Source organism: Mobula birostris, chromosome 26 (genome assembly GCF_030028105.1).
Source record: "Mobula birostris isolate sMobBir1 chromosome 26, sMobBir1.hap1, whole genome shotgun sequence".
Taxonomy (NCBI): Eukaryota; Metazoa; Chordata; class Chondrichthyes; order Myliobatiformes; family Myliobatidae; genus Mobula; species Mobula birostris.
The window spans coordinates 42,903,620-42,910,794 of NC_092395.1; the positions used below are offsets into that span (position 1 = coordinate 42,903,620).

Consider the following 7,175-nt stretch of genomic DNA (forward strand, 5'->3'; position numbering starts at 1 on the left):
TAAAATAGAGGTTGATAGGTTATTGATTAGTAAGGGTGTCAAAGCATATGGGGAGAAAGCAGGTGAATGGGGTTCAGACGGATAATGAATCGACCATGAATCAATGGGGTTGAAAAGGATAATAAATCGAACAAGACAGAGCAGACTCGATGGGTCAAATAGCCTAATTCTGCTCCTATGTCTTATGGTCTTATGGAGATCTTATAGTGGAAGGAAGATTCCTGATGAAGCAGCAAACATGCTTGGGTTGAATGTATTCCATGAGGAACTGCTGCAGCGATATCATGAGCCTGGGACGTTTGAAGTACAACAACCACAACATCTTTCTTCAGGTGAGATATGATTCCAGTCACTGGTGTGCTTTACTCATGATACCCCATTGATTTCAGTGTTACCAGAACTTGATGGCATGATTGAGGAGAACAGAACGGGCACCAATGGGGTTGCTCTGTTGGGACCTTGCATGGACCCAACGGGCTGAATGGCCTCATTATGTGTTTTGATAAATTGCACCATAAGACCACAACACATAGGAGCAGAAACAGGTCATTCAGCTCATCTGCTCCGGTATTCCATCATGGCTGATTTATTATCCCTCTCATTCCCATTCTTCTGCCTTCTCCGCGTACACGTTGACGCGTTTACTTATCAAGTAACTGTCAATCTGCATTTTAAGTATACTTCTTGACTTGGCCAGCACAGCCAACTGTCGCAATGAATTCCACAGACTCACCACCCTCTCGCTGAAGAAATTCCTCCTGATCTCTGTTCGAAAGGGACGCCTTTGTTTTCTGAGACTGTTCCCTCTCGGGGAGTGCAGCTTGGGAACATGTCGGTGTGAGGTTTCTTTGTGTGATGGGAATGGTGGGTTTTGCCCATTGCAGGCTGGTGTTTTAGTGAGTGTGCTTTCTTTCTCAGGAATTCAGCGCCGCAGTGCCTGTGCTGTTGGAAATTGAACCTGGGAATTCCCCTCCAATCTACCTTTCTATGCATGTGCAAATGGCACGGATCAAACTGCCAGCTGTACCAGGATTGCTGGGTCTCTCTTTACTTCGCCTCTGTCACCCATCCTTCTTTCCATCCATCCCATCTCTCCTTCCCTCCCTCTATATCTCTCTTTCTCTGACACACACACTCTTCCTCCCTCTGCCACCACTCTCATGCTCCTCAGAATGAACAGCAGCAGGGAAGCAGCCATTGTTTGAAATCCCGGACTGAATCGCCCAATGGTGACTACCCCGTCCATCGAAGTAACGGCAAGAGGGTGAGGGGGAGGTCAGCGGCGGTGGGCTGTGAGGGAGTTGCTGGGGAGGGAGAGGAAGGATCAAAGTCGGAACAGGGTTCGGCAAATGGATGCAGTGGCGCTGCAGATCGAGAGAGGGTGAGGGTTCAGCCTAGGAAGCATTGATCGGAGTGGGAAGGAGAAGGGAAGGAGGGCGAGGGTATGGCTGGGAGAGCAGTGGAAAGGGGACCAGTAGCTGACGTGAAATAAACCCTGAACTACTCTGTCTCTGGACTCCTGTAGCTGCATACCATCACCCAAAAGATATCTGAGGAACAGTATTTCAACTTATTACTGGGAAGTTTACATCCCTTGTGACCCAACCATTTCAGAAACCCAGACTTTCTAGTTTGTGTCAGTATTTGTCATTTCTGGCGAAACCTTATTAGCCCAGAACGTAATACAATTTATTCCTCTCTCCACCAATGCTGTCCCAGAAACTGAATATTTGCAGCCACGTTTTTGTTCATTTCCTTTATTAACCTTTCCAACATCCACTGCTTTGTTCTCATTTTTTCATCGCAGCCTAACAGTCAACCCACCACCCTGACCCGATTCTTTCCAGTAAATCCGCAATGGAACTTCCCGTCATTCGTTGCTGATATTCGGTGTCCAAGGCTGCCGGAGAGATTTCCTGAACTTCGCGAAACCAGGACTCGAACCAGAACAGAGAGACTTGTCTCCTCTCTCTTTCCTCCTCCCACTTGATGTTAGAACTGGAAAAACACAAAAGATGATGAGACGCACACATGGAAATCATTCCTGCACTGATCATATTTATTGGTAGTTAGTCACCGTTGCCGTCTGAAAGTCTGATACTGATGACGAGTCACAAAAACATTTATTAATCATTCTAATTAATCCAAACCTAATTTCAGAGAAACCGTTCAGCGCCTGAAATTTCCAAAAGCAAAGTAACTGTCCGTGTAGCCTCTCAGTAGGAAAAAGAACAAAATCCGCCTCCACTCAGAGTACAAATATTCCAACATCAAAGTGGAAACTACAGAGAGCGGAACAGAAGGGAAGTACAGGGAAGAGCGAGTAAGATTGGTAGAGGTGAAAGATACAAGGCCATGATCTCCCGTTAATCGGGAACAAACAAGGCCGAAGCCGCGTTCTGTTTAACAGCTGGATTGTGTGACTGTTGCGGATATTGTCGAGGCTGCTCCTTGTTGAACTGAGCAGGAGTACCTCTTCCCACTGCTCCAGTCTGCGCCGGGCACCGTCAGGTAGCTGCTGAGACTGAAGGTTTTGTCCGCGTTCTGAGTCACCCCGCTGGTTTGCACCTCACTGCTCGTCGGACTGTCGTTCACTGTCCAGCTGACGACAGAGAAGCCCATCGACAATTTACTGACCAGGCAAACTAAGGTGCCAGATCCTTTAGCGGAGATCTCCTCGGCTGACGGCCCAAGCAGTTTCACCGAAGGGTCCGGGAGTTGCCGAGCTGAACGAGAACAAAAAAATGATGTGTTTCAAAATGCGAAAGATCTCTCGTCTTTTTTTTTACGAAACAAAGTTTATTTACATCATATATACGCCAAGTCCAGACTTTCAATATTTACAAGATAGTAAGTATACTTAGATTAAAATATGGTTACTACCGTCTATAAAACAGTCCAAACCCCGTGGGGTTAATCTCTCCCGGGTCCTCTACAATTTGACAGAGCGCAAGTAAAAGGTTTCAGGTTCATTGCGTGGGGCTGCGAGTCTCACTGAAAGACAGCGCAGTGCCCATGGAGGACAGTGCGTATTGCTTATACTGCAACACTGGAAATCTACCCAACGGGTGAGGCTTTTTGGCGCTGAGTCATTCCCGGAATTGAGAGACAGACTGGCATCAAAGCGCCCCCAGAGTAGTTAAGTGCCCACTCTCTGTTCCATCTCTGTGACACGTTCCTCCTCTTCACTCCGACCCACCCACCCGTCACTAATGGCCCAGCTTCTGCAGGGAGAAAAAATATCTCACAATCTGCTCTGCCCCAATGGACGAGAGCACCAAAAGCGCGGTCCTGAGCTCCATGGATCGGGGCAGGGTAGGTCGTTCTGTGATTTGTGATGATGTCGAAGGATTCGGCTCCCACTCACTGTGCGGATTGGGAGATTGGATTCTCCGCAAGAGCTCTGGCCATAGTCGGTGTAGTGCCGAGATCGCTGAAAAGTGGTTCCCCCGAAAGGAACAGCGCTCAAATGAGCAGGTGGAGAGGAGGCGAGGGCTGGACACTGGGAGAGGGTATTTTAATTGATGGGTGCTGGAGGAGAGTTCCACCTTCACTGGGAGGACAGCAAGTCCAGTAAGTGTCCGAGGGATGTTTCGCGGGATGTGCTAAACAATAACTTGAAACTTGTCGTTCTAATGTATTGTCATGGACTGTCTTCAGTCGGCAGCGTCCTGCCCCACTGTGTCCCTTCTCTTTCGTTCCTATCAAAGCAACACAAAAACTGACAAACTAACACTGGAACAGAAATAACACTAATGTTCAGAAAATGTTAAATCATAGTTTGTCCGGAAACACAACCGAGAAGAGAAATGTTTCATTATGAGAAGGTAACAATTCACCAAACACAACTCTGTCCCGTAAAACTGACGCTGAACTCGAAACACGATTAAATTGTACATCAATATTTTCACTTTAATATTCGCTAGGCATTTATAACGTATAAATTATTAATTGCCGTGTGGCCGTATTTATGCAGTGGTTATTGCAGGAGATATTTCCCAGACACCTACCTGTAACAAAAAGCTTTGTCCCACGGCCGAACACTAAGTACTGGTTTGTGTAACCCACTTTCCGCAGTAATAGACGGCAGCGCCATTCATCTCCACACTGTTTATGATTAACTGATACACAGTGCCGGCGCTGTTGGCTGTCGACGTGAAACGGTCACTGCTAATCCCAGGGTCGTAGTTTGGGCTATTCCAGGAAACATGGTAATTTAGGATCCATTGTGGAATTGTTCCCGGAGTCTGCTTGTACCAGTTCACATGATTGCCATCCTTTGTCCCGATGTCACAATTCAGCGTGGCCGTGGCTCCCGGTCTCTCCGACACGGTCGGAGTCTGAGTCAGGGTCTGGGACTCTCCAGCTGTGAAAGACAAGAATTCAACTTTAACATTGACACTTTAATGTGACCCCAAGACCCACCTCAGCCACCACTGGGTGCTGACTTGCTGTCTGTACTCACAGCCCAGACACACTGCCAGAGACCAGAAAAAAACATAGCGTCCGCATCGTTGCTGCCCGTCAGCTTCCTGCCTCCCTTCTGCCGGTGGATCTGTGACTGACTGGCCGCCGCTGCCAATGCAGCCCAGTTATAGAGCCAATCACACGGGGGAGGGAATCCATGCAAATCAGAGTGACTCACACTGACCAATCAGAGCAGGGATCGGAAACCTTCCCATATGCTGTCACATACCATTGGGTTGAGGCGGCGACATTGTTAGCAACTGACTGATCCGTTAAAAACAAATTACGAATGAAAAAGTCATTCGTGTCTGACATTTCCCAAACTCTGCCTTTATTTCGCTGATTCCTCCCTTTGGTCCACAGATGCCCCTCACACCTCCAGTGACAACAGGGCAGGGCACTGCAGGTTCTTGAATGGTCTCGAACCGAAACGTCGACTGTACTGTTTTCCATAGATGCTGCCAGGCCTGTTGAGTTCCTCCAGCATTTCGTGTGTGTTGCTTGGATTTCCAGCATCTGCAGATCTTTTCTTGTTTGTGATAGAGCAGTGCAGACTTCCTGTTCCCACATCAGTCATTCAGTCATGGAGTTCAAACCCACTTTGGCAGTTTGAGGGTTTGAACTCGTTCGAAATGTGGGGACCAAACAATGGGGCTGGAGGAGCAGACTGGCTCCATCTATTCCTTCGAATCGAACATAACTCCTCGAATTGACAGCTTACAGTTCTTAGCTCTGAAGGACCTTTTCATCTGAAGTCAAATCGAATGGAATCAAATTTAATTATGATTCCAACGATACTCGGATACACGAAAAAAAAAGAGAAAAACACATGTTTAGTCCAGGTCCCTGAGCGACGCACACTTTGATGATACAGCTCCCGGCAATACAGCCTGTCATTCCACAGATCGAACACTGGAGGGCAGCATTGACCGAAGAGGTCAAATCCTAACTGAGCACGGACTCCATGTTACACCGTCTGCAGCGCCGTCTCATCCGGCAAGCTCGATGGAGCCCTAGTCCGTGCCTACAACCGAGGCCACGCTGCATCCTCGTCGTCCGTTATAGACCAAGCAAGTGAAACCAGACTGTTGCATCTCACATTATCGATGTCCAACTGGGTCTTGCGATCGCAAGAGAAAGCTTGGATTTCCCGTCCACTCGACCTTTCCATGCAAGCACAAACAGCACTGATCAAACTTCCAGCTGTACCAGGATTGCTGGTTCTCTCTTTACCTCCCCTCTGTTACCCATCCCGCAACTCTCCCAACTGGTTTCCTTCCCGCCTTTTATCTCCTGGGCGTTTTATTCTCTCATCTTCCCTTCGCTATCTGCTATTTTCCTGTCACTCCCTCTCTCTATCCATCCCATCTCCTTCCCTCTGTCTATATCTCTCTTTCTCTGACACACACACTCTTCCTCCCTCTGCCACCACTCTCATGCTCCTCAGAATGAACAGCAGCAGGGAAGCAGCCATTATTTGAAATCCCGGACTGAATCGCCCAGTGGTGACTACACCCTCCATCGAAGTAACGGCAAGGGGGTCAGGGGGAGGTCCGCGGTGGAGAGCTCTGAGCGAGTTGCTGGGGAGGGAGAGGAAGGATCAAAGTCGGAACAGGGTTCGGGAAATGAATACAGTGGCGCTGCAAATGGGGAGAGGATAAGAGTTCAGCCTCGGAAGCTTTGGCGGAGTGGTCATTTCTGGGAAAACTTCATTAGACCAGAACGTAATTACAATTTATTCCTCTCTCCACCAATGCTGCTCCAGAAAGTGAATATTTCCAGCCACGTTCATGTTCGTTTCCTTTACTAACCTTCCCAACATCAACCGCTTTGTTCTCATTTTACATCGTAGCCTAACAATCAACCCACAACCCTGACCTGATTCTTTCCAGTATCTCCGCAATGGAACTTCCCGTCATTCGTTGCTGATATTCGGTGTCCAAGGCTGCCGGAGAGATTTCCTGAACTTCACGAACCAGAGAGAGACGAGTCTCATCTCTCTTCCCTCCTCCCACTCGGTATCAGAATAGGAAAAACACCAAAGAAGACGAAAGGCGCGCACGGAAATCATTCCTGCTCTGATCATCTTTATTGGTAGTTAGTCACCATTACCGTATGTCAGTCTGATACTGATAATGTATCACAAAACGTTTATTAATTATTCTAATTAAACCAAACCCAATTTCAGAGAAAACCATTCACAGCCTGAAATTTCAAGAAGCCAAGTAACTGTCCGCGTTACCACCGTGTAGCCTCTCAGTAGGAAAAAGAACAAAATCTGCCTCCAATCAGAGTACAAATATTCCAACACCACAGTAGAAACTACAGAGAGCGGAACAGAAGGGAAGTACAGGGAAGAGCGAGTAAGAGTGGTAGAGGTGGAAGATACAAGGCCATGATCTCCCGTTAATCGGGAACAAACAAGGCCGAAGCCGCGCTCTGTTTAACAGCTGGATTGTGTGACTGTTGCGGATATTGTCGAGGCTGCTCCTTGTTGAACTGAGCAGGAGTACCTCTTCCCACTGCTCTAGTCTGCGCCAGGCACCGTCAGGTAGCTGCTGAGACTGAAGGTTTTGTCCGCGTTCTGAGTCACCCCGCCGGTTTGCACCTCACTGCTCGTCGGACTGTCGTTCACTGTCCAGCTGACCACAGGGAAGCCCATCGACAATTTACTGACCAGGCAAACTAAGGTGCCCGACCCTCTACCG

The 7,175-nt window shown here is 48.1% G+C and overlaps 1 pseudogene; it reads right to left on the reverse strand.

Moving 5' to 3' along the window:
- Positions 1 to 1,747: 1,747 nt before the first annotated feature.
- Positions 1,748 to 4,512, reverse strand: LOC140188063 (immunoglobulin lambda-1 light chain-like; annotated as a pseudogene).
- Between the last annotated feature and the right edge of the window lie 2,663 nt (positions 4,513 to 7,175).